The sequence below is a fragment of the Cynocephalus volans genome, chromosome 12 (assembly GCF_027409185.1).
Source record: "Cynocephalus volans isolate mCynVol1 chromosome 12, mCynVol1.pri, whole genome shotgun sequence".
Classification (NCBI taxonomy): Eukaryota; Metazoa; Chordata; class Mammalia; order Dermoptera; family Cynocephalidae; genus Cynocephalus; species Cynocephalus volans.
The window spans coordinates 18882422-18894588 of record NC_084471.1 but is presented as its reverse complement, the minus strand read 5'-3'; positions in this window follow the sequence as shown (position 1 = coordinate 18894588).

Genomic DNA, 12167 nt, shown 5'->3' with positions numbered 1-12167 from the left:
GTATTGAGGTTGCCTATAATATGTGGCATTAGAATTTACAGTGTGGACAGAAGCCCACAGGACTCAGGAGCCCAGCTGGCCTGTGGTCCTTGTGATCTTTGTTATGGGTCTACCCTGTAGGTGATTCAAAGTGCCTTTGTCCTTCCAGACTTTGGAGCTGGGATAGAGCCCAAGCCTGACCAGTCTATCCATAAATCTTGCTCCGAGGCCAAGTGTATTAGAGAGAACATCTCAATATGTCATGTGGGTGTTTCCCTGGGGGTTCCACTCAGAGTGATTGGATGCAAACAACAGATTTTAACAAGAAAATGGAAGTATTGAAAAGATACTGAGTGGCTTCCAAAACTATGGAAGACCGAGAACCAAGCCCAGGAAATGCATGTATCCCAGGGAGTTAGGTCACAGCTGAAGTCCTTGTGAGTACCCTGCCATTACACCACCACTGCTTCCACCACTGGAGCCTCAGGCTTCTAGTACTGACCCTTGCTGTCACTTGATATAAAGCCTCACTTTTCTCTGTGTCATTGGATTGCTTGCTCAATATTCACTGGTCTGAGTTGGAATAACCCATCGACTGTTCTTAGGTCATGTGCCTAGATTCCAGGTACCAGAAAGCAGGGAGAGTTCTCTTTGGTTTTCATAGTCAGATGACATAATAGGGAGTTCCTCCAAAAGTAAGAAGGTGTTCAAAGATTAATGTCTAGTACACTAGAAAACTAGCAGCTTAAACTTACTGTCTTTTTATTACTTTTAACCCAACAGACAAAAGATATAATTGAAATCCTCTGCTCACCCCTAAAACTTGGGTATAGCAGGAAAGTACTGACTTGGACTCATCTACTCTGACCTTCAGTTTCTTCTTCTGTAGAAAGGGAATTAACACAACTATCCTGCATACCTCTCTCAAGGTTGTTGTGAAGATAAAATATCATAATATAGAGACATAGCAAACTGTTAAGTGTTATATAGAGGAGCAGGTGGTGTGAATATTTCCCCCTACTATCTGGTAGACCACTGGCAAACAATAGCATTTACAATATGTGCTATTCAGTTTCTGGAGTTAGTGATGTCTGCAAAGGCATGGAAAAATCTCATTCTGCAATTAAGGTGTCCAAAGCTCAGGAACATGGAATGCTAAGTGAGTCACCTGAAGCCATACAGCTGGTAAGTGACAGAGCCAGGATCTAAGCCCAGGTCTGTCTAACTCTGAATTCTATCTTCTCTGCAGGAGGCCTGGCTCTAACTTCCAAAGTTGGATGAATTGAATAGAAGCTCAGGAAGGATGTTTCTGCCCAAGAAAGAGGTGCAAGGAACCGTAGAAGAGGGAGAAATGGAAATTCATTCCTTGAATTCTTAGAATGATGATTATTCCATAAGAGCATATTGAGGCATCAAAGCCGGAAGACCCTACTGAAAACCACAACCAACTTTCCCAACAAGCCCATAAGCTATTGCACTGAATGGTTTTCATTTTGCAGATGAAGAAACAGAAAGTGAAAGAAGTTAAATCATTTGCCCAGAGACATCTAGCTAATATATTCAGGTCTTGAGATTCCACCCAGGCATATCACCTTGGATTCTTAGTTACAAGCAACAGAATCCAATGGTGGTTAGTTGAAACAAAGAAGTCATTTCATAAAAGATGTTGGAGTGGCCCTGGTGAACCAGGCAAGGAACTATATCCTGAATCACATTGCTGAGTTAGTTCAGCAGCTTATACTTCTTCTTCTTTTTTTTTTTTTTGTCTTTTTTGTGACCGGTACTCAGCCAATGAGCGCACCAGCCAATCAGAACCCGCGGCGGAAGCGCCGCTGCGCTCCCAGCGCCGCACTCTCCTGAGTGCGCCACCGGCTCGGCCCAGCAGCTTATACTTCTAACGTCACTGCTACTTATGGTAGAACCTCTCCTGCTCCTGCCTCTGGGAGTTGGATGTAGCTGCCACTACTCTTGTTTGAGCAGATTCTTTCTGGTGCTGCCTTGCTTGCATCACATAGTTTACAGAGGCCTTTGATTGTCCGAGCCCAGGTTACATGCTTGCAACTTAGCTGCAGGCGAGTTCAGGAAAGTGAGCATATGGCTTCTACAGAGGGAAGGAATTTCATACTCCCATCAAGATGGGGAATTTTCCAAACATGGAGAAGTGTTCCAAGATGCTGGGGGTATAAAGACTTTGCTTGTCATTAGCTGAATTCCCAGTGGCTAGAGCAGTGCTTAGAACATAGTAGGTGTATTAGTCAGGGTTCTCCAGAGAGACAGAATCAATACGATATGTTATAATTATATGAGAGGGATTTATTAGGGGAATTAGCTCACTTGGCTATGAAGAAAAGTCCCATGATAGGCCATCAATAAACAGGATGCTGGTAGCATGGCTCAGTCCAAGTCCAAAGGCCTCAAAACCAGGCAAGCTGATGGTGTCCTTGGTGTAAATTCTGGAACCCAAAAGCTGAAGAGTCTGAGCTCTGATGTCCATGGACAGGAGTGTATCCCAGCTCCAGCAGATCGAGAGAGAGAAATCTTCGCCTCTTTCCCCTGTCTTTTGTTCTCTCTGGACCCCCAGTGGATTGGATGGTTCCCACCCACACTGAGGGTGGGTCTTTCCCACCCGGTCCACTTAGACTCTCATACCAATCTCTGCTGAAAACACCCTCACGGACACACCTGAAAAGATTGCTTTAACAGATTTCTCAGCATTCCTTCATCTAACCAAGTTGACATCTAGAATTAACCTTCACAGTACGTGTGTACTAAGAACCTATCAATTTTTGACCAAATGATTCTATCTGATTTTAAAGTTTGTACCCTTAGCCACTACATTTGACCTCTCTATAGATAGTCCTTGACAAGATCTAACACAAAATATGTGATTGCACACTAATGAAATTATACAAAATCTCTATTCTGTATAAAGCTACTTTCATTTATTCATATTATTTATTCATTCAGCAAAATGTGCTTTAGGTGGTTTATGTCTATGAACATTGAGAGGCGAAGACCATATCTATCTTGTTTACCATTGTATCACCAATTTCTAATACAGTGCTGCAAAACAAACAACTGTTAAATAAATGAGTGTATTGGCAAATGAGTGAGTATAAGAGGTAAAGTCAGGAATTGGGGATGGATGGATATGGTAGGCAAGGGAGAGAGAGAGGTGGTGTCAAGGGTGGCTTCTAGGTTTTTGACTTGGACACCTGGTTGGATGGTGGCAGCCCTTTACTGAGCATGGGTGGACAAGCAGGCTCTGGAAGGAAGATCATGAGTTTAGTTTCGGGCTTGCTGAGTTCGTGTGTCCCTGAGTCATAAAAGTGGGGATAAGTGAGCTGCTGGATATATGGGTCTGGAACTTAGGAGCAATGTCTGGAATGGAGACATAAATTTGGGAGTTGTCAGCATGTAGCTAGTAACTGAAGTTACAGGCATAGGCATGTAAACATAGGATATATACAATACATAAAACTGTACATGAATCTTAAAGTAATTAAATATAAAATTATATGCATTTTTAACTATGCATATAGTAGAATTAAGTTATTGGTAATATTCAGGAATAAAAAAGACATAATATCAGCCTAAAAAGTTCATTAATGCTTAGTGGACACCAAAATGGCAGAAATCTCATATACTAGAGGTTGGAATAATTTAATTCCAAGTTGGTCTGTCTGCAGGGACTATGTAAACACAGAATCTGTGGTGTGTCTGTGTGTCACAGTTCCTCCTGCTACGTTACTGTACACAATGTTAGATATCTCAAATGGATGTTCTTAGGCATGGCATAGGCATTTCCTTCAGGTCAAGGCAAAGGACATTCTGGGAGAAACACCAAGGCAGGACAATGGGAATCTTAAGCTGAGACAGAACAGGGGGGTAGGCAGGAGGTGCACAGGGAAGTCTGCAGAAGACACCTATGGGAGCTGAGTCTCATTGCCACCCAAGGAACAGGAAATGTGACCAGAGAGAGCACTCCATCTCTTTTCTCCTGTCTGTGAAAGGCATTTTCAAGGGGTGAGGCAATCAAGACATTAACGTTGACCCTTCTCAAGCTTCCCAGCTGGGGAATGGGCTGAAGGCACCTGTGTTGTGAGGTCCTCGCACTCTACAGTGCGGTGATCGCAGGGCATCCACCCATCATTGTGATTAAGAGCAAGAGTTGTGGATTCAGACAGACAAAAATTCAAACCCCAGCTCTGCCACAAACTTACTGAGCAGCCTTTGATAAATTATTTATTCTCTCTGAACCTCAGTTTTGTCATCCTGTTGAAGGGAAAATAGCTATAAAAGATACAGGTTACTTAGAATATAGTGAATATCTGAAAACTCTTATTGATAACAAATTTGAAACCAGCTCTGCCACTCTGTTAAATGGGTAGACACCGGCAGGTTTTAGGTATGGAGGAGATAAGATCTGATCGAATATTTAAAAAGGTACACCTGATGCCATATGAGAGGTCAGAGTGGACACCAGATGAGTGACACTAGTCCAGGCATGGAGTGATGGTGGTTTGGATCAGGGTAGACGGGAGCTGGGGGCGTGGGGTGTTGGAGGGGAATTTCTGGGTTGTAAAGATTAGTGTTTAGCAGAAGCTTCATAAAATGATAGTTAATGTAATAATTGTCACTGTGGTTATTACTTCTATCCTCAATAACACTAGAAAATTACAGACATTTATTTGGAAATATAGCAAAACATATAGTTTAGTTTACCTATTTAATAACCTCCTACATAGTGCTTACTATGGACTTGACACTGTACTTGCATTAGGGTTCCTTAGAGAAACAGAACCAATAGGGTGAAGGTATATGCACATATAGTCTGGGAGATATATGTATATATATGTGGAATTGGCTCACACAGTTATGGAGGCTAAATCCCAAGATCTGCAGTCAGCAAGCTGGAGAGCCGGGAGAGCTGATGGTGTAGTTCTGGTCTGCGGCTGAAGGCTTGAGAAGCACAAGAGTTGATGGTGTAAGCTCCAGTCTGAGTTTGAATCCAAAGGCAGGAAAAGACTGATGTCTCAGCTTGCAGGCAGAAAGAGCAAATTCTCCCTTACTGAGCCTTTCTGTTCTATTGAGGCCTTCAATGAATTAGAGGAGGCCTATCCACACCGAGGATGGAAATCTGCTTTACTGAGTCTACCAATTCAAACAATAATTTCATCCAGAAACTCCCTCACAGACACACCCTGAATAATGCTTAACCAAATATTTGGGCATCCTGTGGCCTCAGCAAGTTGACGCATAAAATTAAACATCAGAGGTTTTATATACATTAGCTTATTCAATAGTCTTAACACTTCTATTATCCCCATCTTACAGAAAAGGAAACTGAGGCCTAGAGATTTTACACAACTAGTTGGTGGTGAAGTTGAATTTCAACCCCATGTAGTATGGGTTAATATTAAAATAGAAAAAAAAGATGATTCTTAGAACTAGTTTGTGACCAACTCTGTTTTTATGCCTCTAGAGGTAATTGGCTCAGAATTTCTTGCCTGAGGATTGACAAAGCTCCTGTACAGAATTCAACTGTCTCCCCCACTACATCCCAGGGCCATTTAGGACATACACATTTTGATAATGACTATATGAACATTTGAACTGGTGGGCATTTAAATTAAAAGTCTCTTGGAAAAAATCTTGTAGTTCTCTGGGGTATATGCTTTCATCTTCAAATAAAAATGAATAATAAAGCAAAATAAAATTTAAAAAATTTTAAAAATTGCCCGACTGTTGAACTGCCAAGAGCCCAATTAGTCAGAGCAGACCTTACAATACTAAATCAGGTTGAGTGCACACTGGAGGAAGCCTGATAGGAAACGCTGCCTGGGATGATTTCTAATTGGCAGTGAGAAAAGAGCTTGAGAACAATAGCTTGATGGTGCCAATTCCCTTCTTGTTTCTCACTAAATCAATGTCTTTTCCCCATCCGGAATGCTCTACGCTCCTCTTGACCCACCTATTTATATAATTACCTTTGGGACTTGGCAGAAAAGTTAGCTCTTGCTAAATGCCTTTCCCACCTAGCAGCGATGTGCTTGGATTTGGCGGATTGAGTCATTAATTTCTCACTCATTTCGTGAGGGCCTAATGGGTATCAGATACTCAACTAGCTGCTGAGAATGCAGTGGTGAGCTGGGCTCCATTCCTGGCCTCTCAGAGCTCAGAACTTTTGGTGATGATGAAAATATTCCATGTTTATGTTATCTGTTGTAGCCGCAACTAGCTATTTGTGGCAATTGAGTGCTTGAAAAGTGGCTAGTGCAACTGGAAAACTGAATTTTAATATTTTATTTACTTTTAATTAATTTCAATTTAAATAGCCACATGTGGTTAGTGACTACTGTCTTGGACAGCACAGGTCTAAAGCGAATGACTATAGTAAAGAAAGGACAGCAACAAAGTCGTGATGGAAACCTGTAAGAGGAACCGAGGGAGGTTGATCAGCTCTCCTGGGAAGAGTCAAGGTTGTTTAGGGGAACAGTTATGCAGAGTCCCTGGACTCAGCTACTTGGGTTCAAATTCAGGTGCTTCCCACCTGTTAACTCCATGATTTGAGGCAAGTTACTAAAATCCCCTTCTAAGAATGAGGAGTCTGAGGCTGAACTAGGGCAGAGGTAAGTGGAGCAGGAGAGGAGGTAGATTCAAGATCCGGCCACTGTCCTTAGCATACATGGAGAAGGCCACATGCCATTACTTGACAGGGCTGTCCTTGCTGAGAATCATATTCCAGTTATGAGTGGACCATTTGTCTTGATCTCTGGTGCAGGCATTTGCTCCAAAATAAAATCGCTCTCTTTTTTTCATTTGATTACAGATATAGTCTTGCTCATTGTTAAAAACAAGCAAACAATAACAACAGAAAAAGAGAAATCATGGAAAATTGTAAAGAAGAAATCACAAATCCCACCACCCAGAATTTCGGGAATCTGGTGAATATGCTAATATTCCTATTTAGAGATACATACATTTATAGAAGTGAGAATATACTATACATTATGCTCCATAATTGCTCCTTCACTCAAGAATGTGCTGTGAATATTTTAATATGTTAGTGTAGAACTTCATGAACACTTTAATGACTACTACATAACATTCCATGGTGCCATTGGGATGGACACTTTGTTTGTAATTTCTCCCTGTTCTAAAACATTCCATGGTGAAGATACATCCTTACATGCTTGTGTGGTGATCTCCATGGGATAAATTTTAAAATGGGGAATTTCAGAAAAAAAATTTTTTTAATTTTTAAAAATTTAAAAAGTACATTTAAAATTTTGATACTTAACATCTACCCTCCAGAAAGTGTTTACTATACTAATGTATGCTCCTTTCCATAACTTATGAGAGTACCACATTTCTGACACCCTTTCCAGAATTGGGCTTTGTCAATCTTGCTGATTCTTTATACTCTAATTAATATTTGCAACTATTGATTACTTCTTAAAATTTACAATTCTTTTTTATTGTTGAGCTTGAATATCTTTACATGCTTATTTTCCACGTATTTTTCTTCTTTTTGAATCACCTGTTGTTAATTTCTGTCATCTTTTTCTTTTACTATGCTCAACTTTTTTATTGATTTCTAAGAGCTCTTTATATATTCTTATTTAGCCATTTCTTGAATTATAAGTATTAAAAATTTATGTCATTTATTATCAAAAAGAATTTGAAGTGTGGTTGATAGTAAACCCACAAAACATAGGGTCATTTTAAATAAAGAAATGTTTTAAATTATTTGGGAGAGAAAAAATCATTTCAAGAACCTAGGACAATTGGATTCTTTGTTTTAAGTCTACATTTCCTGGAAGCCAAGAAAAAAAAAGAATGCTGAAGGTTTTACATTTTTCATAGTTTAATGAAAGGAAGGATGAAGGGAACTCCCCCCCCCTTTTCCTGATCCTAATTTCTAGAATCTTTCTGAAGAAGTCTATGTTAGGTGAAGACAAGCCTGTGCCCCACTTGTTCCCCATTGTGCAAAGTGCTCTGCATGTGAAGGTGAGTGAATGAACCAGCACCACCCAGCACAACTCTAGAGAGTGCCCTCCAAATAGATCTCAGTGTGATGGTGGAAGCCCTTGGAATGCATGAGCTGGTGAAAGAAGACCAGGCTGTGGCTGCAGGATCATAGATTTTAGAGCTGAGAGTCAGGAAACATGGGTTCCAGCCCCAGCTCTGCCACTCTATGGCTTTGAGACCTGAGACAGCTCTCAATCTCTCTTGGCAAAGTGAGCCAAGTTCTCTGGCCATTTAACTCAGAGCCCTTCCTCCTAAAAGAGACTAAATTTAACCTGCACTTTACCCCTGTTTTTAGTCTGTGTCTAAAGTTTCAGCCTTTCCCCACCTGCCATCTGTGACCTCCTCCACCAGTGCCACAGGGGAGCCTTGTACTTCTGCACCCCTGTAGCCTTCCTCTCCCCCTGCACCTGCCACCCACTTCCACTCTGCCCCCTGGGAATTTCTTCTCCAAAATCCAGCTCCCTTTGTATTTAACTGCTTTTTTGAGCTTCGTTACTAGCGACTTGCTGCCCCAGAGGACAGGCTTCTTTGTAGCCCTAAGTGATGGCTCTTTATTCTCAAATGTCCCCCATACTGCCTGGTCTGGAGGTGGCTTGTTAAAAATTCTGAGACTTTGAGTTTAATTCCATTTAAACAAATCACTCTGTTCCCCATTTTTGTCAGCTGCTGACCTCCTGGACATTTTCCTTTATTCCCTAAATACGTTGGCACCTGTTCACTGACTCTCCCTCCCAAGTCCTGACTTGTCTGGAATGACCTCAGTTCTTTGGTACTCCAAGTTCCATTGACTTTCTCTTCCACTCCACCTCCCCTACGTAATCCCTTGTTCACATTAGTGATCTGGTTATTACCTGAATCTTCTCTATTTCACAGATAAATAATCCAAACATCCTTCTCTCTTACTGCAACCTCCTATTCTTCTAACGTGCTTATTCAACAACTTTCTTTATGTCCTTTATGTTCTTTGACTTTGTTGGTGCCTACAGACCACTGAATCCTTTACATTTTTCCAGCCAGTTCTCTTATTTTAAAATTTCTGTCCAATCACAGAAGTTGCCACTTGCTTACCTAACATTCATTCGTGCCCTTTCCCTGTGATTTTAAACTCCAGGTTTTATTCTGAGAAGCAATGTGTTTAATTAAAAAGCTAGACTCCCCAGTCTCCTTGTATCGAAGGGTAGCCAGAGATGTTGCGTAGAACTGCAGGAAATCAGTTCTTCATGAGGTCGTCAAACAGCACACACGTGTCCTTTGCAGCTTTTCATTGCCTCTTCCTGCTTCCTGCACGTAGCATGGATGTGGCGACTGGACTTCTGGCAGCCATTACTGGACCACAAATTGACTTTAAGGCTGGAAATTATACACAAGGGACAGTGAAAGAGAAAAATGAAAGGAACCTGTGTCCTTGGTGACAAACCAGCCCTGCACTGTCTACTTCCAACTTCTTTTATGTAATACAGAAATAAACCTCTACTTTGTTTAACCCCCTTTTATTTCTGGCTTCTTTTTCCTACAAGCAGTGGTAATTCTCACTATTATACAAGCTTAGCCACACTCTGTGAGGATGTGACCCCCTCTTATCGCAGGTCACACCTGTGTTCTGCATCCTCACCCTTCCTCCATGCTCAGGAGCCACATGTTCTCTGTCACCTGTGGGTTCAGTCTCCTTAACTCTGCTGGATACTTCATTTAAACATGCTCAGATCTCTTTCACCCCAATAATCACTGTGATAACAAAAACAAAACAAATGAAAACAATTTTTGACCCTTTTCTTTTGACATTTATAAAAAAGAAAAAAGAAACTTAAGTCTTCATACCATACACAAACTTTAATGTGGGATGGATAATAGACCTAATGTAAAGGCCAAAATTATGAGGATTCTAGAAGAAAACATAGGAGAATATCTTGGCAGCCTTGAGACACAGAAAGAATTAAATCCAAAACAAAAATAAACAGTTAAATTGAATTTTATTAAATTTACAAACTTCTGCTTATTAAAAGACACCATTAAGAAAGCTGAATAAGTATAGACTGGGAGAAAATATTTGTAATACTTATCTCTCACAAAGACCTTGTATCCATAACATTTAAAGGACTCTTGAAACTTCTTAAGATAATTAACCTGATTAAAAACGGCAAAAGACTTAAACACTTTCCAAAGATCTTTACATAACCAGTAGGCATATAAAAGAACATTCAACACTATTAGTCGCCAGGCAAATAAATAAATAGCTAGCATCAAAAAGCCTGCATCCACCACACACAGAAGGGTCAGCACCACCAAATACGAGTGACACGTAGAGCAACTGAAAGTCATATGTCTTTGGTAAGAGTGTAAAAAGGTACCTACAGCAGTTTCTTATAAAATTAAATATATATTTACCTATTACCCAGAAAGTCCACCCAAGAGAAATCAAAACACAAGTACTCAAAAAGGCTTGTGCACACTATTCCACAGCAGCTTTATGCATAATTGCTATTAAAATAGGGGAAAAAACCCATGTCTGGCCACCAATAGGAGAACGATTAAACAAACTAATTCATGCATACATTGGAATACTACTCAGCAATAATAGTCAAGGCAACAGTGTAAGTGAATCTCAAAAGCATTACTCTGAGTGAAAGAAACGAGACTCAAAAGAGAACATGTTGTGTAGTTCTATTTATATAAAGTTCTAGAATAGTCAAACACTAATCTATGGTGATAGAAATCAGAACAACAGTAGTTGCCTCTGGATGGGGGCCTGGGATTGGCTGGGTAGGAAGTGAAGGAAACTTTCTGGGATGTTGGAAATGGTCTATCTTATTAGGGGGTATGGGTCATGTAAGGATAAGTTTTTGTCAAAATTGTGTTTCACTGGGTATACTTTTTACCTAAAAATCAATATATTTATATAGATATCAATATATTTATATTTATATAAACGTCAATACATTTATATAATCAATACATTTATATACCTCCCTCTCTGGTCTCATCTTGCCCTACTCTCTCTGTTCCAGACCCCCATCCGTTGGCTGCTTCTGCTTTCCTGAAAGTCCTGCTTTCTCTTGCCTCAGGGCCTTTGCACATGCTCTCACTCTCTCTCCAGGTACCACTCCCCTTCATCTAGTTAGAGTCCATCCTGTCTTGAGGTCTTAGCTCTGAGAGGACTTCCTGGAGGGTGGCCTTGACTAGGTCAGTTCTGCATGGACTATGTTCTTGGTACACTGTGTCATTCTTTACAGAACTCACCAGTGTGCATCACAGATTCATACATGTGATGATCCAATCAATGTTTCCTCCCCCACTCTGCACTGCACACTCCTTGAGGTAGGTGCTATACATGTTTTGCTCACTGTTTTATCCCAAGCACCTAATCTTTGGCCTGGCACATAGGAGGGCTCAATAAACACATGATGAATACATGAATCAGTCTCTGTTTACCTGTCTGTGGTACGAGGGCGTTGCTTTAGATGACCATTTTTTCCAATATTCTATGAATCCAAGATCCAGTTCAATGATTTCAATTTATAGCCAGGAAAGTGGCCCCAAATAGGAAGTGATTTGCAAACATTTGGTGGAGCAGAGGAGCTGTGCCTTGACCTCTTCCAGGCCGTCACTCTGCATCACAGTCTGGCAGCCGATTAGCCAGCACCGGTTCATTCTCTTTTCCAGACCCCGGAACTCCTGAGTGAGAGTCCACATTTGCAGATCTATTGGCCCCTTGGCCACAATGACTGTCCAACAAGTGCTGATGTGCCCTTTGGTGGCCTTTGTTGGCCACTTCAATGTGACCTTCTCAATGTAGAAAGGCAGTCCGTCCTTCTTGGCAGCGGTTGGGTAATGCTGGGGAGAAGGCCAGGTGTGCCGGCAGCTATCAGGCAGGCCTGCACCGCCACCATCTCCCCAGAGGTTACTGCTCACTCTCTTGCTCCCTGGCCTACAACAGACAGCGAGCAGCAGCCCGTCCTGTCACCACGCTGCCTGTCCACCTCGGCTGTGTGAGGAACGCCAGATGCCTGGGTGAGGCCTGGAGACAGAGAGAAGCCTTTCTTCTCTGATTATTCCCCTTGACCCTGAATCTCTTTTCTTTTTTCTTTCTTTTTTCTTTTTGTGGTGGCTGGACAGTACAAGGATAGAACCCTGGACCTTGGTGTTATCAGCACCAT